Genomic DNA, 23,751 nt, shown 5'->3' with positions numbered 1-23,751 from the left:
TTCTTGCAAAACTCAATCTCTTTTATTCGTCACCAACCTTTTTGTCGACTTCAGGCACCAGTTTCCTGAGAGATTCCGAGGGTCGAACTGACATTTACAACGGTTAGTAGTTTTTTAGCGCTATACCTTTATTAGTTACGTAGTCGGTTCAATCTTTCTTTTTCTTTTTTTCATCCCGATTTTGCAATACCCTCCTAATTTTTTGATGAAAAAATATCAATAACGATTTTTCCATATGTAAAAAAAAATGTATTATTTAAAATACCTATTTTTTCAAAGTTACAAAAAGATATTAATCAAAAGAACGACCACAAAGGCGTCGAGCTGACATTTTCTTTTGTATATTTTCTTTTAAATATAGAATGATATCAATAATTTTAATTTCTTTACTAATAGTCGTATATCAAATAATATTAGAATAAAAAAGTAAATGAATTATGTTTTGTATTGCTTTAAAAACAAAAATGAATATAGTTTCTTATAAAATAAGTAGTGATGGGTTTTTAATACAATAAATCTTCATGATTACAAAAATCGAAGAAATTTCAAAGATCTAAAATAAACTGTCTTTCTGCTTAAACAGTCTTTAAACAATTTTCAGAGGTTCATAATTAAAATACATTAACAGTGTGTTATAATAATAAATCATACTTTTATTTATTTCAATTCACTCAAGACATTATTGAAGAAATTACATAGAATATCGTTTATGAAAAAATATGGGATCTAAAATATCCGAAGACGCTAATGGAAAAAATTCCCCCGTTTTTTACTAATAATATAGTAATTCAATAGATGTTTGTTAAAGTAAAAAAACATTTTTTTTTAAATAAAGTTGTAAATATTTGATATAATTATTTTTTGCGGAAACAAAAATGAGATAAATCAATCATCATATTTGATAAGAAAAAAAATCAGAAGTACCCAAGGGCGTCATCGGAAATACCGGACACAGTGATAAACGGTTTTTGTACACATTGTCTTCTGTACATTTTCGTCCAAGAGATAGTTATATCGAAAAAATGCCTTTTTTCCTAAACGCAAACTTTAATGCTACTTTCTTGAATATATTGAAAACTTTTTTTTCCAATGTGCTTGGAAATATGAGTCATCACCCCAAAGCAGAATTTTTTTTTAAATCAATCAATCCATTGCTCAGTCTCCAGATTCTGGAACTATAGATACCAGGTTTTTTTTTCTTTCAAGTAATTCAATTGCAATATACACAACTAACAATGCAAACACTTTTAAAAAGTATTTATTAATTTTAAAACATGTCCATTTTCTCCTCCTGTCTGGGGGGTAGGGGACCTCTGTTAATCTGAAATTAAATCAAACAAAATATTGTTAAATTCATAGGGAAAAAATACATTTTATTTATTTGTTTTTTTTTCATTTATGTCTTTGAAATATTTGTTTGTTTATTTAAGTTTAGAAATTTATTCAAACAAAACACTGTTAAAGTCATGACATTTTTTGGAAGTTATATTTAATTTTTTTGTTTGTTAATTTTATGTAAGAAATTTAATCAAAGACAATACTGTTAAATTCATGACCAAAAAAATTTGTCATTTAATTTTTTTTTTAATAACATTCAAAATGTTCATTTGTTAATTTTATTTCATCAACATAGACTTACTTTTCTAATCATTTCCCGGGCTCCTCGGGCTCCATCGCCGCGGTGGAGGTGCTGGCCGAGGCCATGCTTGCGTTTCCCTCAAGCGATCTGAAATTTATTGTACACAAACCTCATCATTAAGTGAGAGAAATTTTTATCTAATTCATTAAAATAAATAAATACAGAATTAATTAATAAATGAAAGAAAACAAGAATAAAAATAGACTATCTAATGAAATACTGAATAAATATTTGTAAACAAATAACTGTATTTCATAGTTCTTAATTTACATACACGTACAAATTTATTATTAATTTTCTCTTTCTTTTTTTTTTTTTTTTTAAATGAAATCGTTATTATATAAAATAATAACTCACAGCAGTTGTCTCTCGAGACTAAAAAAAAATGATTAAAAGACAGTGTAAAGAAAATGCACAAAACTGGTTAGATACTGTTATACATAAAAGCAAGAATAAATAACGTAAACATCCAAAACCATAACAATTAAAAATGACATAAATATCATACAGTTAGTATTTGATATAACAGATATTCTATGGTGATTAAAAAAGACATACATACCTACTGTCCAGAAGGCAGTAACTCTCCGTGGTTGAACTACGGGAAAAGGAGTTAAAATTTGGAACTATAAAAAATCTATATATATTTAAAATTAAACCAAATGAAACATGTAAATTTGTTACGTAACTTACTCGTCGCTAATTGTGACGATTTCGATCCCTTTCCTGTTAAATAAAGAAAAATTGTGTGATTATTTGTATTCATTCGAGCAAAACAATTTTTTTTACATATATAACCATTCAAACATTTAAAAAAAACATAACTCAGTGACAAAAATATTTTCATTTAATAAAAAAGAATCATACTAACGTTGGACGAATCGGCGCATTGGGGGGTAATCTAAATGAACATGAGAATTTAGGGTCATTATATTTACTGCATACCACAATGTATAAATTACGAATTTAATATTTAAAAGGATAAAATCAAAATTAATTTACTGACCCAATCGGCACCGACGGAGTGGAGGGACTAAAGTTAAGAATATATGAAAAAATTAATATATATTTCTAAGATCATTTACAAGAAATTGTGTTTCATTAAATATAAAATGTACTAACAGGTTTCCCCTCCTCTTCTTTGACATCGGCGTGCTATATATGTACGGACAGAATATGAAATGCTATTTATTTTGAGTGAAAGTTGAGTGTAGAATTTATTATTTCTGAACAATAAAACAATTGAAACTTTTAATTTTGGGAAGAAAAATACTAACCCTGACGAACATCCCGATGAGGAGCTGTACGTCCTCTTTCTGGATGCTAGTGGAGTACTTAACATATGGGGGAAAAATGATGTAAATCATAAAGAATAAAAATTTGGTTAAAGTAAACAGAACGGAGATTAAAATCATATACACTGGAGAGTACGTTTTATTTCTAAAAACAACACAAACGACACTTACGAAGAAAGAAGTGGAGTGGCACATGCTCCATACTAAAACCCAAAAAAAAAATATGAAAAGACTAATTTACATCTTCGTTCTACATTCTATTACAAAAGATATTTTCACACAAAGTTGCTTCATATTTCAAGTTATCCTTAAATTTACTTTTTTTACTTTACAGTTGTGAAGTTCTCATTGTAATGTGTGTGTTAAAAAAAATTGACTCACTTGTAGCTAACTTTTTAAGTAAAATCGTGTTATTTTTTTTTCTATTATCAATTACTCACGGACATGGCAGGTCGTCCAAGTCGCTAATCGCTTGCGCGAGATTTCTCATTACTTGACGCACTTCCCCGCAAGTACAGCGACTTAAAATTATATTTAAGAGAAATAAATAATTTTATCGCTATTTTTCTTGTGCGGAATTTACTAATTTTATTTCTGAAATAAAAAAAAAATGAAACAAAAATCATAAGTAAAAAAAAAAAAAAAAAAAAAATAACATTGCCATGTTTGAAACCTTGAGAATATATTCCAAAGACAATTTTATTGGGCGTTTTCTTCGGTTTTAATACAGCTTTGAAAATTCTCGTGCTCATTATAATTTTAAAGAAATTTAGAAAAATATTATAAATCAAATTTCGAGGCAATTTGGGTTTAGGAAAAAAAGATGGAGGGGCCCATTATGCTTTCTTATCTTTTCTGAAACTCATCCGTTCATTTTTTATGTTACTTTGATTTTTTATTCTTTTGTTAATTTTTTTTTTTTTGGTAATTATATTTGGTACTCCTGCTGTCAAATTTCGTCGGAATTTGATAAATATTATCACTATCTTAAAACTTCATCGTGAGAAAGGGATGAAGGAGATCGGTAGGTACTTTTCTCCTTAGAAATTGTCTAAATGACTTTTTGAAAAATGACATGTTTGCAAACTTAAACCGTCAAACACGGCCACTAGGTTAATCACGAGTTCGAACGCGTGACATTAATTCCCTTACGCACCCTCCTAACTGGTTTGGCCTACAATTATTAACAGGGAATTTCAAATCAAATCAATTGTCGTTAAAATTAAAAAAACAATTCATAAAACTTAAAATTATCGAAAAAGCGACTTTTTGTGTAATCAGTATCCTCGTCAGGTACAGAATGACCAAATAAGCAAATTTTGATAGACACAAATGTATATCATAATGCTCAGACGATATACACAATACAGTGATTATCTGTATACAATTGGTTATCATCACTTTTTATTTGTTCGGGATCACCCTAACCCGCACTGTTAACGGGTGTTAATGACTGATCAAAATATCACGTGAAAGGGTAAACTTTAATTTCATGATTAAAAGTTCAGAATTAGTGCATTTCAGTTATTAGTCCCCTACCGGTTTCACCGGAGGGGACTATAGCTTTCCTCTTCGTCCGTCAGTCCGTCCGTCTGTCTGTCTGTCCGTCCATCTGTCTGTCCCACTTCAGTTTTTCACGCTTTTTTTCTTTATGCGCTTGAGGAATAACATGAAATTTGCTGAACAGCTTCAAAATGTCAAACTACAGATCAAGTTTACATTTTTGTAGCGTCTGGTTGACATATCTTCGAGAAAATTAGTTTTTTATATTCCAATTATTAATGTTCGGGTTCGGTATCGGGTTCGGTGTGTATTGAATAAACGAGGAAAGTAGGTAGTCAGTAATAATATTGTGCATTACTTGGACCATTCCTTTCATTGTTTCTAACAAACAAATAAGTTCTATAAAATAGTTTCAAGCATTGTGTGGTTAATTTAATCGACTGGGTTGTTTGTATAATCACAATCGGGTTCGTTATCGGGTGGCATGGTCTGTTGATTCGGGGTACAGAAGACGGTAAGAATGATATTCTGCATAACAGTGCATTGTTTTCACAATTTTCTACAAACTGGTAGGGGACGTGTATTTCTTATGCAATATTCTCAGAATGCTTGTTCAATAACACTGCTACATAAAAGATCAGATTTTATTACCTCCTTAAAATGCATTTTGTGATTCTTTTCTCTGTCTGTATACTATTTGGAGGGGCATCGGAATGTGATATGTGTAAAATTGATTTTGGCAATTTTGCAACGTGCACTGGTGAGGATGTTTGTCCCCTTTATGCATCATACGTAGAAGTAGAATGTTTCATTCGAAATATAACTACCTTGGTCCCGATCGTACAATTAAGAATTCGGGGTAATTGCGGATCTATTGTACAGTATGTACATTTATGCAAAGAGATCCAGATCTAAGACATAGTCATGCTGGACTCGACAGAGAAAAACCACAGGTGCAGAGGTAATTATTTTTTTATTTCCTGAAACGGGTCTCTGCGCTCACACTTCTAAGGTTAGACCGATCATAAGAAAACACCGCTTGTGAGAAAACTCCCCCCCCCCCCCCCCGGTTACTTTTATCCAATGAATAAGCACAATTAATAGCCGATTGCATCACATTTCGCAATGGCTTGCCGTTTCGTTAATGGAAGGCCTTTGTGCCCTGGTAATAATTTTTTTTTCTCCAAAAAAGGGATAGCGGAAAAATCTATTTTTAATGTTATTAGCTAATGTAAATAGTGTTTTTTTTCCTCCCGATAGACGACGCAACCACCGCAACAATGCCGCCAATGTGTAAGTATGTGCATGATTGAAGATGTTGATTTTGTTTTATTTTTTATTTGTTGAATAATTTCTCGGGTGCAGATACACTTTGATATTGCTTTTTGCTTTTTTGAGGTGTATCTTATGATACTGATGTTCCAGGCAGGCTTGAATGCTGAATCTGAGTTATAGGTTTCGGATGCTGGAGGAGGTTAAGGTTTTTAGAGCTGGTTAAAGTTTTTTAAACAGGTGCCCTCTGATGATTATATCTTAGTTACTACTTGTCCTTACTTCACCAGACTTGCATGGATGGTGCGTCGTATGATACTGATGCACCAGACAGGTTTAAATGCTGAATCTGAGCCATAGGTTTTGGATGCTGAAGGAGGTTAAGGTTTTTAGAGCTGGTTAAAGTTTTTTAAACAGGTGCCCTCTGATGATTATATCTTAGTTATTACTTGTCCTAACTTCACCAGACTTCCATGGATGGTGCGTATTATGATACTGATGCACCTGACAGGTTTGAATGCTGAGTCTGAGCCATAGGGTTCAGATGCTGGATATGGTTAAGTTTTTTGGAACAGGTCACATGTTTAATAGATAATAGTACTTTTTCAAACTTGCATAGTTGATGAAACTGTAGTATGAATGAATCACAGAGGAAGCTTCAGATGCAGAGCTTGATCTCCATTATCAAGGATGCTATAAAATATACCTTCGTTATTACAGGTCCTAACTTCACCAAACTTGAATGGATGGTGTGTCTTATGATACAGATACACCTGACAGGCATGGATGTTGAATCTGAGCCAAAGGTTGCGGATGCTGGAGCAGGTTAAGGTTTTAATTGCTAGTGCCCTCTGATGATGATATCTTAGTTATTACTGGTTTGAACTTCACCAAACATGCATGGAGATGCGTCTTATGAAAACTGATGCACCTGACAGGCTTAAATGCTGAATCTGAGCCATAGGTTTCGGATGCTGGATGAGGTTTAGTTTTTTTGGAACAGGTCACATGTTTTATAGATGATAGCTTGCATAGTTGTATAACTATATTATAAATGAAATGCAGAGGTTGCTTCAGATGCAGACCCTGATCTCCTCCTACCTCACTCAAACCTGCTCGATCGATAGATGTGTTTGTTGATAAATGATATAACATGTTTCATATGATATAGTATTGTATGGTATGAAACAATATTGTTTAATATGATACAATATAATATCAAATGTAATATTATAAAAAGTTATATGATACGATATGATATTGTATAATTTTTTTTGATATTTTATGTTATGATATTGTATCATGATATCGTTATGTAGAGTATTGTATATTATGATACAATATTGTATAATATTATATTGTATTATTAATTAATTATTTAATCACATGATACTATTGACAGTTGTGTATAAGATATTGCAAAATATAATATTGTATCCTATGATACTATATTGTATTTTCTATAATATTGTATCATACAATTTTGTATAATATGATATTAATTTCTGTAATTTAGAATTATATTACATGAAATTGTATAATATGATACTGTTATATTATAAAATATCGTATCATACGATATTGTATTATATGATATTGGTTTATAATATGATATATTATCACATCTGATTCACATGAAATTATAATGTTTGATATTTAAAATATATTATTGTATCATATGATACAATATGTATAATATAATATTGTATTATATAATATTTTACTTTAAAACATAATATTTTATCATTTGATATGATACAATGTTGTATCAAATAATATTGTATAATATAATACAATATCATATTATGTATCAAAAATGATACAGTATCATACAATATCATACTATATTATACAATATAATATCATATGTTTCAATGCTATATTGTTTTATATTTTATGATATTGTATTATTTGATCAAATACAATAACGTATAACACAATACAATGTCATCTCATCATCGTTTATTATGGTATTTTATTGTATTATATGAAATATGTTGTAAATATGATAGGATGCAATATTTAATTTTATATTATTGTATTGATTAACATATGAACATATGATTATCATACAATTTTTTAACAGATGATATACAATATTGTGTCAAAACAGAATCCATGACTATCCAAGATCATAAAGTATGATTTTCATTTAATATGATAAAGGTGGTCTCATAAAGGTGAAGTCTCATAAGGGTGATGTCTCGTCTCGGTGAGCTTTGTAATCTGTGATTACCTATGTTTTAAAATATGTGTTATGCTTGGTAATACTGAAATACTACATGTAATACTCAAACCGAGCACAGGCTTCTATAAAATTTATTTGTTCACAGCAGCACTATTTAATGAAGTACTGAGACTCAACTATAAACAACCCAACATTTAAGAATATCGCAGACATATAAAACGTACGAATTCTTTAATAAGGATCGGCCTGCTTAATGTCAGTATCATTGCCCATAATAATTTTTGAAATATTTTTTGGGATTAGTCACAAATAATTTTTCATAATTTTTTGGCCCATGTTCACATGCACCAAATAGCCAGAAAATGGACATTTTGATATCATATCTATGATTACTGTATAGATGCACCTATACCTGACTTGAGTCTAAAAACAAATATCAATGGTGTATGAATGAACCATTACAGGAAATCATAGACAATTATAAAATGTCATAGCCGACATGATATACTATTGTTTATATTTCAACAAATTTGATTAAGAGGCAGTCTACGATAGAACCATGCAAAATCAAAATTTTATAATGAAGGGTGTAGATTAATTTTCATAGTTTATCTGGATATATCTAAAGTATATTGTCTATTTTATCAAATTTTCATGGTTAAATTTATCTGCACCACTGAAATCCCCCAGATAAGACCATTTCTATTTTTAGCTCATTATTCATAATAAATTTCATGCATGAATAAGGCTAATTTCATAGAGTCATTTAAGTATTAAATAGAGTTTAATCATACATGGAGTCAGATTCACATAAAATCTGATACAAATACCTTTGATTTGGTGCACACATATTTTTTAATTCATTCGTTGATTTTAAGCTAGATGATCAAATATTATAATAAGATAGGTAATGTCCAAAACACACTACTTCTCTTAGTAGGATATAAAACCTCAAGAAACGTTTTAAATTTAGAGTTTCTTGGTTCAAACAATGGATTATCCATAAAAAATTATATTTGAATGGGAATTTGGTTGCAAATAAATATTAAGCTTATATTCCGGTGTTTAAATTCGGGATTTTTACAAATTAAATTATCTCCCTTTGTGGAACTCTCGTGTAAAGAAGATAAAGAAGAATGATTGGAGAAAGCCAGATGTCAACAAAATGGATGGTTTGAAATGTAGTTTTGGTGAAAATTGTAAAGAGAAAGCAGATAATATACTTTAGGATTGTAAGAAAAACACTTCAGCACACTTGAGATATTTTAAATGTACCTCTGAGTCAAATTTTGTACAAATACCAGAATTATCGTGCTGGTGTGCATGGGTTGAGGCTGTCAAATTTCAGCGGGCGTACATGTGCTAAACACAGGCAGGAATATGGAATTCAGTGGAAAAGGAAAAGGAGAACATGCTGTCATTCACTACATAAACAATCTCAATCTGGCATAATCGCGAGTGGAATTACATTCATTCAAAGCCGAGAGATATGGATGAAGCTGAGCACACATTTTCCAACTGGTTCTGGTAAGAAAAAATTGCCTTTACCCAATGACATAATATAATTCTTAACAAACCAAAAATATTTATATAACAGTACTCTTATGTGTACCAGTAAATATTGCTAGGACAAACTCATGTATGTATGCATAAAATAAATGCACATCAATATCAGATTAAAACTGCCCCCCTCCCAATTTGATTAGATATCTATGGAAAAGATATACAGTTTAGTTTTTATAGTGGTATAGTGTTCTAAACTTAAAATTTACTTGTTGAAATACTCATACAAATTTGAAAACCTATTTTTATTATTCAAGGAATGAATTAGTGCTTTTATAAACTCATGCTTGATCTCAATTTCCTTACCTGTTGTCACTGATAAATTATTGTTTTGATTATGAACAAAAACTCTGTTAAATGAACCAACGTTTACGGGGAAATTAATGCATAATGGACACATCAGACTGATCAGATGTTTGGAATTTTACCATTAATAGGTGTTTGCAGAAAACGCATTGAGAGAAAACTGTGTCAAGATTAATACAGATCTGAAGGAGGAGTTGAAAGGTGTGTTTTTTACACAATTGATTGACTGAATTATTATGATGTATTCAACTCATAAAACTTTGTTGTACATTACATATGAAACAGAAAATATAAATACAAAGGAGTTGAGGAGTACTACATGTAAGAACAAATGTTGTCCAAAGATATTTAGGGGGGGGGGGGGGGGCATGCCAGGCCTGGATCTTTCATTTAAGTATTTAAGAGAAAAACAGGTTTATATACATAAAAATGTCTTAAAAATCAAAGGGAATTTCAAATGGTTAATGTATTTGTCCCATTAAGATAGCATTATAGTTTGTATTCATGCTAAAAACTTATTTAGCTGGACAACATTAGATTAATTGATAATAACAGTGTCTTTTAATGGTTAAAAATCTTTAATCATCTACACTTTATATTTAGTTATTTTACAATATGTCTATTGAGAGTTCAACTAATCAACATTTGGGATATCCAATTGATACTTGTATATGTACATTAGATATTGTGTATGAAAATCAGAAATAAGATTTGGCTATATTTTTGTTAAGATGTAGACTACATATACATTACCGGTATATTAGATATACATTAAATGTACCGTACTCTTTTGTAGAAATATGCTGTTTATTAGAGAGAACTACAGATTCTGAAGCAATGGACGCTGATATATCTTTTTCTAACCCAAGAGGTATAACAGTGAAAAAATATTACATGATGTACAAGATGATTAATGATGCATACTTGGCATTATTATCATAGATTATCATAGATATTCCAAATATGAATTTTTTGACCCTTTTCATTATTGCCGCATGGGTGGTATATATGTTTCTTGAACTGTATGGTTGAATTTCAGTTTTACAGTTCAATGAGCTTAAATGTGATTCAGGCACAAGGACAATGCTAAATGTAGATAAAAGTCACTGTGATCATCTTAGGGATCGAGGTCATTCAAAGATTGGCTGCCACTTGAAATGATTATTTTATGTAAATTTTACAATGCATAATTTTTTCTGAAATGTCATATAGTTGTTATTAAAGCTGTCAATGCTTTACATGTGTATTATAGTGGTACATATATGTGTGTATCCAACAGCTGAGTTTAGTCTAATACTTTGAATACATATATTTTAATGAATATACCGGTATATATTTATTTTCAGATTTTGATCTTCTGTCATCACAGAAAACTGTGGGGTCTGATCAGTCCAAAGATGAAAGAACAGGGCATGAAATCTTAAATGAAGCTGTGAAATTATTGTCATATGGAAAGTACTCCCCTGTAAAATCACAGCCATCTATGAATCTTGATCAACTTCAGTATTCAAAGAGAATTGTGATACATGCATGAATTCATATTATTATATTTTCATGTTAAATACTACTCGAAAACCATTGTCAACCTCCGCTTCGCGTCGGTTGACAATGGTGTCCTTGGGGTGTCAATTTCAACTGTTACCCTCCCAAACAGGCACTATTTATATAATGTTAGTCCTCTAATAGCACTACATGTGTATGAGTTGATGACGTAATTAAGTCTTCTAATAGCGCTACAGGTATAAATTGATTATTTTAGGCCATTAATAGACAAACATGTATCAATTGAGGATGTAAGCTAGATAATAGCACTTCATTAATGATTTGATGATAAGAGTTGTCTAACATCACTTGTATGAATTGATGATGGTATTTGGCCAAAAGTGCTACATGTATGAATGTTGGCTAGTAGCTCTACATGTATGAATTAATGATGTTAGTTATTTAATAGTGCTACATGTATGAATTGATAATTTTATTTGTCTAATAGTGCTACAAGAAGGAATTGATGATGTAAGTTTGCTAAAAACATTACATAATTAATATATGAATTGATGTTGTCTGTTCTATAATAGCATTTCATGTACGAATGATGATGTTAGTCCTCTATTAGCACTACACATATATGAATTGATAATGTTTTTGTACTAATAGCGCTACAGGTATGAATTGATTGTTATTTGGCAAATAGCGCTACGTATATCAATTGAGGATGTAAACTTTATGAATGATTTGATGATAAAAGTTGACATATAGCACTAGTGTGAATTGATGGTGTTACCTGGCTAGCTAATTGTGCTATACGTTTGAATTGATGATGTTCTTCGACTAGTAGCGCCACATGTATGAATTGAAGAGGTTACATGTATTTGGCTAACAGCGCTACATGAATTAATGATGTTATTTGGCCAAGAGTGAAACATGTACATACATGAATTAATGATCATTGTTGTCTTAAATTGCTACATGTTTAAATTGATGATGTTATTTGGCAAATAGTGATTCATGTATGAATTGATGTTGTTTGGTTATCAGTGCTATATGTATGAATCAATAATGTTATTTAGCTTTTAGGGCAACATGTATGAATGATGATAAAGGTTGTTCAATAGCACTACATGTATGAATTTATGATTTTATTTGACTAAAAGATAAGTGCTACATGTGTGAGTAGTTGTTGTTTGGTTATTAGTGCTACATGTATAAATTGATGGTAATACATGTATTTGTCTAACAGTGTTAAATGTATGAATTGAAAATAGATGTCTTATACGGCTACATGTATAAATTAATGATTTTATTTGACTAATAGCACTACATGTATGAATTGATGTTGTTATTTGGCCAAAAGTGATACATGTATTAATTGATCATAATAGTTGTCCACTAATGCTACATGTATAAATTGATGATTTTACTTGACTAATAGCACTACATGTATTATTGATGATGTTATTTGGCTAATAGGGATACATGTATTAATTGATGATGATAACTTTCTAAATTTAAATTAATTGCACATCTCTGTCTTTTTTTCGTATGTAACTGAATAATGAATATTTCAATTCACTGATTTTGTATCTTTTTTTCTGAAATTAAAATTCTCTTTCCGATGTATTCATTGAAGGTTGAAATTTGGTTGTATTGCATATTTTATTTCATAGCTTTGTAAACAATGGCTTTTCATATTTCATGAAAATAACTGCAATAATTTGGTCTTTGCTTTTTGCTCCATTTGAAGCAAAGGCTCATTACAAGTATTTCTTATAAATGAGTGTTACATGTAGGCTTTTCAGGATTTTTTTTTTCATATCAGGTGGTTATATGTACATTTTGAAGTTTATAACTGTAACAAATAATCCATGAATATTAAACAGGTTATTTATTAAGTTAAAGATTGTTATTTGCTGTGTTCTTCTCAGATATCATCTTAACAATATACTTATGTTGTAAACTCTGCTCAAAAATACAAATGTATATGATAAAAAAAAGTGTTTGATATGTACATTCATTTAAATTTGAATACATGTAACATGAAATCCATTGTTATTGTATTTTAACAGTTTTATGTCAAAGCGGATGCTTATATAAATTGAGGTGCTGTGGGACATCTGTCGATTTTAATATGGATTAATGTACATTGTGATTGAAATACTTTCACCGGTTTAAAATTTTCAAATTTTACAATATTTAACCAAAAAAGAGCTTTTAAAAATATTTGGAGAGGTAAAAATTGTAAAAACCCAGAGCGGGAGTCAAACTCATGACTTACAGATTCGTAGTACACCCTCTAACCCACTGCGCGTCGCTGTTAGGTGACAAACTTAATGGTCCAAGTTTCCTTTCAATCGCAGCCCCCCCCCCCCCCCCCGCCCCTTGACTGAGGGCAATTCATAGTAATTCTGTGTGTTTAATTTTTAAGACTACTTAATTCTCCATTACTACTTGTTTTATTTGGCAAGGAAAATCTAAATAATTATGTAATAGCATTTTTCTTACCCTAGATAAAAGTGCACCATGTCCACCCCAACCCCCTCCCAAATCCACCCACCCCCCAAAATTTCCACAGAATTTCATTTGCAACCAAATTCCCTCAACCAGATTAAAGATAAATAAAGACCATATAAGCTGACAAAATATTATATTAATTGATGCGTTTCTTGGGCAGTTATGCCAGTTTTAGTGCAAATAGGTCAATTTTGGTAAAATTTCAGTATTTTCATGAAGTTAAGGCCCACATATCTTTGTGTATTGTGTTTAGAAATTTAAATTCCTTATTATTCAGAATACCTATGGGTTTTCACAATGTGAAGAAACGGGTTTCATTCAATTGCAGTGTGTAATATTTCCAGTAAACTAAAAAGAATTGTATGCTGTCTAATTTTTCAAAAGTTCTATAAATAGAACAAGGGGAAAACCCAAGTGCCATCCGTTTCCATAGTTACTGATGTAATGTAATAAAAATCATTCTCATTATAATCAAGTTAGATTATCATGAATATCTGTGCCAAGTCTCATGAAATTTCGATATACTTCCATTGATAGCCATTTGCATGGTTCTATGGTAGACTGCCTCTTAAGACGAAATATAAGGTACTTTTACTTTATAAGTTGTACTTTATTAACCAGTACTTTTCGCTTTTTTTGCCAACCTTGAATTGAACGACACAAGGCCTTCACTGTCACATGCTTGATAATAATTGATGCTATCCCTTGATTTGGCAATTAACATAGTATCCAACGTCTTCTCAAATTTGGAATACACTACCACATAACATATCATTGCCGAAATTGTTAAATCGACACTGACAAGTGACGCAGCTATCTGCAAGCACTAACCGATATAAAAATGCTTTACCTGCACAAATAGGTAGACACAGGGCAACCTTTTCTTTCATCAGTACACGCTACAGTTCATACTTTGACTGATAATCTGTGTCTCTTACATAATGTCTGGACTTCATCGAGACATTAAACAGTTCTCTGCTAATTCGGCCTATTACATCGATGATTTCAGCAACCAATGCTTTTTATAGTCAGTACTGTGGTTTCATTAATATTCAAAGGTATCAATTTTTGTGGATAAAATGAAAATCACAATTTCAAGGATACGTAAATTCGAGGCTAATGACCCTATCAATACAAAATGATAACAGAAATTTCATTTCAGTGAACATTAAATTTCGTGGATTAACTTAACAACGAAATCCATGAAAATTGGTATTCAACGAATATTGATGAAACCACAGTATCAGTTGGTGTCTCATTCAATATTTTTGGAATTAGTTCTGTTTTCCCTTACGGAATACGGCACTGTCTCCATCTGTAGTCATATGGCTAATGGGGTAGGTTCTTTGTTAGTAATTCATGACAGATTTCCTCGACGGTGAAGTGTTCACTCCATGGTAAGGGATGGTGAGCATTTTCCTGGATGATAATTTGCCCATTTTTGTACGCTTACGACAAAGCTTGTTTTTTGCAGCGACCCTATGGTTTTTTTTCTCAGTGGTAAGATTTTCACATATGGTCTAAGTACCCTGTGGTGCAGACTGGAATGGATTTCTGTCCCGATACCAGTATAGTGGCTTGTTGTAGTAGCTGTCACCTTCAAATGGTATAGGTGTAAGGAGTGGGTATCCGCAGTTTCCAGAGTGTCCTTAAGGTACTTTCTTACCTTCTTCAACCATCTACACCATCATGGGACCATCTTACTCCCACTGCATTGCAGTCCGGTGTAGGATAGAGCTGGACAGTTGAGGGCCAGGAATATTTCTTGTAGGGTGGTCCCCATTATCGGATTTTCCATTAAGGCTACCCATAGGCTTATGTTTGGTTTAAGCAGTCTTTAGACCCCGGCTGTCTGTCTGCATTTCTTCCTACAGATTATTTTGTTCTGACCAGAAGTTGCAGTACAGGCATTTAAGGGTCTATTTCCAGTAAACTTATTTTTCTCGTTCAGCTTTAAAGTCAAATTCAAGGCACGTTAAGCAGTTAGTTGTTTGTGCTTCAGGTAGGCAGCGTTGAATATCTTGCTGGTCTTCTCAATGTGAACCATTCTGTAGGAGTTCTGCTCCTGTTAGTTAGGGGGTTCATTCTCAGGTACTGTGCATGCAGTTCTCGGGCGGAGTTGCATGGTGGGACCACATCATTCAGAATGTATTTCCTATCTTGCGTATATGTATTCTAATTTAATTTGCAAATACCTTGAGGGCTGCCCCGTTTTTACCTGCTCCCTTTTGCCCAGAGCCTCTGCAACGGCAATTTTTTTTGGCTTTGAAATGCGCACTCTTATTTTTGCTCTGTCCCTTCATTTTTTTAATTGCTTAATACTCAGAAGAATATATTCTGGTAAGGCATTCAGCAACTTTTAACTCATGTGACCTATTGCTATCTGTTATCGTCCGTCGTGCGTTAACAATTTTACATCTTTAACCTCTTAAAAACTACAAGGCTGATTGTTACTATTTTTGGTGTGATGCATCTATATGGTAATCTAACTTGTGAAATTCATGGCACTACCATCCCCTGGGCGCCACATGTGGGGCCAGATATAAAAAAAAGCCAAATTTTTAAAAATCGTCTTCTCTACTCCTACACTTGTGCGGAGAAAACTGGTTGCATAGTTATGATGTCCATGAAGCCATGAAAACAACAAATGCCTGGAAGAAATTTTCGCATCTTAGCAGTTAACACCATTCTACATATACAGCAAACTTTTTTCTCCCATTCTTTGGCCAGTATATAGATGGGGCATTAGACATCCAGCTTGAATTAAGTGAGGTCCTCTTGCTTTTCTTCGAAGAGAAAAGGAATGCCTGCTAGAGTTAGACAGTCTTCTGCGCCTACAAATTAAATAAAACATTTACCTTCAGAATTTTTTTTCAGATTATGTGTAGTTTATGAGTTAATTATTTTCATTAACTCATTATTTAAATAAAAAGTTCATTCTAAAGTATGTATAACTAATCACTTAATGTTTTTTTGTTAGAACTGATTGTGGGCAACAAGAATAATGTTTGTATATTGCTTCGTCCAATCAATAAATGTGAAGCTTACTTAGTTGTCTGATGTACATTCCTGTTCATGATATTGTCTCTGATCGCTAATCCAGTCACACCTGTAGCAGAAGCAGAGATGGGTTTCGTTGAAGGAGTGACATACTAATAAAGTATTTGATCATTACTACAGTAGCAATACTATTTAAAACGTACACTGTAAAAAATGTGTTTAGCTCCGAAAGATTTTTCTAAACACCAACCATGTTAGATATTTTTTATGTGTTTAATTTTTTAACATGTTCTTAACATATTTACAAAAGTGCTTAAAATCTAAACATGTTACTCATGTTTAGCGATTAGGTTATAAACATATGAAATTTCAGGTGTTAAAAATCTAAACACATTTATTCAATGGTTCTAAGGCATACTCAAAAAATTTCACAAGGGATACATATTTTTTTAGATAGCTATTTTGTATATTTTGATAGAAAAATATGAAATGAGACTGGAATATACATTTTAAACTTTTATTAAAATATTCTTTTAATTTTTCGAAAATGTACAGATAATTTTAAAAACTCATGTATTCAAGTTTCAATTGTCTTTTCTACAGTTCTTATTACAAACGAAAAGAATGTTTACTACTTTATTTTCAGACATGTGACAATCTAATTACTCATTGGCTAGCTCATCTCATCAACCTTTCTGGAAAAGTTGAGGTAGCTGGTCGACATGAAGAAGTAATTCTTTCTGTCCTGAAGTACATCGTGTTGAAGAAATCCCACCAACTGATGTTGTTTAGGATATGTCAGATCTAGCACATAGTACAGAACGATTAAAATGTTCAACGCTTCCTTTATGTTGTGCCCCACATCCATACTGACACCATCACCAACCACGATACAAGTTGATACAGATTCATCTCCATTAGTGACAACAACAAGCCTTAGCCTCAGATTTGCTCCCATGTTGGAAGACTGTATAATGAAATATCGTTATATAAAGATAAGTCAGTCATGTAATTTTCTTTCCCAAATGTGTATTTTCAGGATAAAAATTATTTAATTCCTTGAGTAGAAATCACATATCTTGCAAATTTATGGATATATAATATTGGCACATGGAAATGCTATACCCCATATAATTTCCAACATAATAGAAGGAATACATGTAATATAGAAATGTATAAATTCAATGTGTGGATTAAAAAAAGGGATTGGGTTTTGGTAAGGACCCCCTTCCTGATTTTCAGTTATTAAATTTATGTAATACACTTATCAAAAAGAAGCTAATTAACTTGTTACTACACGGCAGATTTCCATACCTTGCATTTTGAAATCAGTGGCACCATTGCTTATCCCATTGACTGGTATTTAATTTGCTGTGATACTGCTTCCATGCAACTGAGGATGTCCAGCTCACTCTCCTTAACATAATTATACTTAATTACAATTTTATGTACATTGTCAATCATTCAGCAAATTATTCTGATCACTTTTTGTCCACTGGTACATGTAACATGTACAGTAAAATATGTTCATAATGAACTCTCAGTTATAAGAATTATCTTTATTGCCTGTTATTGGTCTTTAAAGTAACCGTTGATGCCCAGTCAAAGAATCTTAACAATACAAGTTATGACAGCTTGGAATCGTATTTTATTCTGTTCTAGGCAGATGTTTACAATATCAGGAAACGATGCTTTTGTGAGCACCATTACAGTATTTATTATGGTAATAAATTCAGAATGATGCTAATTTCAAATAAAAACACAATACAGAAAAGTGATAACTTTGCACTAACGAATGCCTGAAAATAAATATACTCAAAACCATGTGCACTCGGACTGCACTCGGTCCTTAAAAAAGCTAGCACACCATTCACAAAGCTTAAAGCTTTAGTTTTTAAACAGAACCGTGGAAAACGTGAAACGTGCTGTTTTAAAAAGCATACTGAATCGATCTGTGAAACTAGTGTAGTAGCATGTTCTAGTGTTCTGTACATACCTTAAAGCTCTACTGAAGTCATTTAAACGACAGGCCACTGTCAGCCATATTAGTTTATATAGCCCTAATATCTGCCAACCACGTACTACCCAGGTGAATGGTCACGCACGAATGATTTTGTTGAGATTGTCAACGTGTTCGAGTCGCATCGTCCAAAACAAAAGGCATACTTAAGAAAATAATTTCCGGCGTATGAAAAATACGACAAAACGCAAAGGTTTCGGAAATGCCCCGAGTTTAGAAATAAAATAAAATACATGTACTTTACTAATCATTCTTGACGTTGAAGAACTGCTGGCAACACACGGGCTCCGAGCGCACGGGAAGGAAAATTTCTACTTCGAATATCAATATCGGTTCTTTATTTCAAAAGTTCAGGAAATAATTTTTTAAAAGCGTATCGGCCTACACTGTACATGTACCTTTACATGCATTAAATTGAAAAATAAAATAACGACAACATGACATTGTAAAAGTGTTAGAGAAATTCAACACGAACCGAGTAAAACCACGCGTTTACCTCCAGCACGGACTGTTAACGATATGCTTTGCTCATGCGCAGAGCGGTGTCTGAAAATTAAAGTACATGTTAAACGTGTAAACACAAGGGAGAAATTATTAGTTATTGCTTCAAGAATGCGAACGCTTACTAGGATAGACACAATTGGAAACAAGTTTTATAGAAACAAAAATATTGCTTTGGATGGCATTTTAGACTCTATTTTGTATTGTAGCAGTGCCTTAAATATGGATTTTGAAAGAGATGGTGACGATAATGTTATATAAAAGTATGTTAAAGTTTTCTACCCTTCATACTTATAAATAATTCACATGTTGATGTACATGTATCATGCATTTTTTAATGACACACTCTCTCTCATGACAATTGTGAAATAAGTGTATATGAGCAGAGGTTTTATTAATTAGTCTTCTTTTTCTTAGTAAGCTGCACCTGAAATATGGATCTTGATTTTACTTAAGTTTTTTAAATGTACATTGAAAACACTTTTTCAACCACAATCAACTTGATTGAAATGGGGGTTTTCGGTGAATTTATTTATTGCAAAACACTGAAATACACCTTTAATTACCAATTTTATCAATTTTTTCATCAGAAACAATTAATTAGGAACTTCACTATCCAGCAACCAAGCCCCTTGTGGTAACACTATCCTGGCTGTGCCAGTGAATGAATCTAGTTGAGTCCTCCGACTCAATTGAAATCGTCAATCACTAGTAGAACAACTAAATATTGCACTATGTCCCATTCATATTAGTATATATATATATATATATATATATATATATATATATATATATATATATATATATATATATATAAGCCTAATTATATCTACTTTGGTTGCATAATACATTTATAATCTATACAAAGTATTAAATTTGATGTTTCCATGGGAATGATATACCTGCTATCAAATCTTGAACGTCTCCTAACACATCCCTTTCTTTCAGCCATCCAATAATCAGCGCCCAAGTCTTCGAAACTTCTCATCCTCTCACGAGTCTCAGCCATTTTGATAACCCGGCGCAAATCGGATTTGGCGCGAAACGGAAGTGTGTTGTGGAAGAAAAGCCAAAGTGATTCGTATTTAGATTAGTCGCACAGTTAACACGAACGTAAATAAAAGTTTCTAACCATCTCAGAAATTCGAAAATATAAGACAATATATCTTCATTCGTAGAATTTAATCCTATTTTTCTCTTTTTACAATCTGAAGAATGCACAACTACATTTATGTCTCTGGTACAACTTAATGGATTTTTTGTCTATAACATCTTCCTATACCATGGTTTGGAAATGTCCTATCTGTGTTATTTTTACTGCAGTAACTTTGCGAATTTTAATCAGGCATATATTCTCAGAACATTCATAGAAACCAGATTTCCGGGTAGAATGCAGGGTCTCTGGATGCAAACAAGTATATCGGAAATACAATTCGTATTATCGTCACACAATGAAATACCATTTGGATATGTTGGATACACAGGCAGAGTTTGTTGTAAACAATACACCAGTTCAAGAAACGAATGATGCACAGACAGCCCGTGTTCATAATAATGTTTCGGTTCATTAAACGAACGATCTCGAAATGGTAAGACTATTCAGCTGTTTTTTTTCCTTTAAATTTATAAATATTACATGTACAGTGGGTCAGTAGATGTTCTCCTTCTTTTGCACTGAATTCTCAAATATTAAAAAAAAACACTTTGTTTAATAAACAAGTTATGGTATTGTAGGCTATGGATGTTCACATGAACATGGATGGTTATAATGATCATGAAAATGATGAAGAGGATAATATGCAGGACAATTACACAGATGATTATTTTGACAAACGCAAAGCTGTGTCGTTCATCATGAATCTAAAAGATATGTACAGGATACGTGATGTATATATGTTGATATTCGTAATGTTATATATTGTCGTTCATTCATATTATTTATTCACAGTGCATGTATTATACATTCATGTTTATCTATCTATCTATCTATCTATCTATCTCTCGATACTACTCGCCCTTAATTCTGAGTACTCTGAGTAGGGTGCGCTGCTTGTTAAAAGATAAAGAGAAGTGAGTAAAGTAAAATTTCAACAGAGTGAAAAGGGGATAGTAATATTATTATGTTTTAGTGAAGATAAAAGATAAGATAATTTATACTGTAGATTCCTATTTTATGCAAGTACTAAATTTCACTATTTTAACTGTTTTGCATCTAATCACGGGAATATAAAATTACGAGTGCTGAAATTTTATTATATTTCCATTTAGTTTATATCAAAAGCAAGATTTTTAAATCAGTGAGATGTGCTTCTCACGATTATACACATATGTATTAAGACCTATATATGACTGTTAACAAAAATATACCCATTTTCTATGATGGTTACTCTTGCATTTGAATAATAAGCCATCAAAAATTAATAATTTGTTTATGATATCAGGTAATAAAATCTCTCACAAAGCCCTTTGGCCTTATTGGGATTTTTTTTCACAAGACTGCATTTTTATAAAGAAAAAACAAAAAACAAATAAACCTCAAATAATGATTCTGTATTCTTTTTAATTTTTTGCAGACAGCTGCCGAAGATGTTGCTAGTGGGGTCAATAATAATGTAGAGAGTTGTTTCCACATACTGAGGACCAGATTACGTCATTTTATGCAGGACTTACACTGAAATATCTGAGCGCACCTTCGGTAAAATATTTGATATTGAACTACCTTTTAATGGAGTGGTCACAGCACATAAGAGAAATAAGTTTATAAAAGAAAACTTTCTATACATTGTAAGTATGCATTTATATTTTTAAAAACTTGTTTATTTTGACATCAAAATAAAAATTTTGTTTCAAACTCTATAGGTACATTTGTTTATAATTAGGGCCCCACATGAAAATGCATGAGTTCTATAGGAATATCATTGTCCATCTGTTTGTGAGGAAGAATTAGAATTATAATTATGTTCAGAACAATGTATTGAAGATGAAAAACACTTTCTTTTATACTGCACTTTGTATAAAAATCTACAACAGAAATTCAAATATTTCTATATGGCCGGGTGAATTTTAAAGAATTTGAAAATAGTCAATATTTATTTGTTTCATTGATCAATAAATACCCATTACAAACTGCTACATTTATAAACTCTGCATACCAGCTCAGGAAAAATAATAAATGTGTTAAAATTTTGTACATCAGAAATGTAATTTATCAATGTTCATAGGTAAATATAATATAAATCTGAAATTATGCATGTATAAAGTTACAATTGTATAAAGTGACTTATAGGGGGCCGGGTGCAAATTACGATTATTTGACATATACTTTATATAATAGAAATGTCTTGCATAATGTCGCTATAATAAACAATTACTTACTTACTTACTTATTTTAAACCAACTTCTTGCAGGAGCCACAGACAGTACATGTTGACCAAAGGCTTCAAGTGGTTCGACAGAGAGGACAAGCTAATTTAGATGTTGTTAGAGACACTTTTATGTATATTCCACTTATTGAAAGCATTGAACAACTGCTGCAAAACCAAGATATACTTGAACTTGTAAATAACCAACCTGCAGAAAGAATGGATGGGTTTTATTCTGATATTCAAACTGGTTCTGTCTATCGTCAACATTTTCAACAAAACCAAATAGCTCTGCCAATTGTGTTGTATTTTGATGATGTTGAAATTTGCAATCCCCTAAACAAGCGTGCAGGAACTCACAATATCTGTTTATTTTATTACAGTCTTGCAAACATACCAGTTTTATATCGATCACGATTACCAGCAATTCGTTTGTTGGCGGTTATAAAAAGGATTATAATGAATAAGCATAATCTTAATGTTGTATTAGAAAGAATAAAAACAGATTTAGAAACTCTTTCTAGGGGAATAACTTTGACCATCAACAGTTGCGAATACAATATAGCTGGATGGTGTCATTGTTTTGTAGGAGATACTTTGGCTGCTAATGAATTTGGGGGGTACAAAATAGGTGTTGGTTTTGCATATCAAAAATGCAGAACTTGTGAATGTACATTTGATGACATGCAGGCAAATTTTGAAGAGCATCTTTTCATTGAGAGAAACTTAGATCGTTATGATGAACAGTGCTATGAACTTTCAGTGGCACAAACTCAGTCAGTCAGAGATGCCATATCTCGTGCCTATGGAATTAATGGCAGAAGTGTAGCCCGTGATTTCCCAAATTTTGACTTAACTCAGCAAATTCCACATGACATCATTCATGTTATTTTTGATGGAGTTGCAGTGTATGAGATCAAATTGGTTTTAAAAGTTTTGTTAGATGATAGGCTTTTCTCTGTTACAGAGCTTAATGATTTAATAGAATTTTTTTCTTATGGTTATGCAAATAGAAGTAGTCAACCAACTCCTATTCCAGCCAAAGTCATCAATGGAAATGATACAACTCTCAAGCAGTCTGCTTCAAGTATGAT

General features: G+C 31.8%; 1 pseudogene; it reads left to right on the top strand.

Annotated features, from left to right (window-relative positions):
* The first annotated feature begins 8,892 nt into the window (after positions 1-8,892).
* LOC128169553 (uncharacterized) lies at positions 8,893-13,614 on the top strand (annotated as a pseudogene).
* Positions 13,615-23,751: the final 10,137 nt, after the last annotated feature.

This window comes from Crassostrea angulata, unplaced genomic scaffold (genome assembly GCF_025612915.1).
Source record: "Crassostrea angulata isolate pt1a10 unplaced genomic scaffold, ASM2561291v2 HiC_scaffold_147, whole genome shotgun sequence".
NCBI classification, from domain to species: Eukaryota; Metazoa; Mollusca; class Bivalvia; order Ostreida; family Ostreidae; genus Magallana; species Magallana angulata.
Note: the sequence above shows the minus strand (reverse complement) of the source record. Positions and strands in the feature narration are given on the sequence as shown.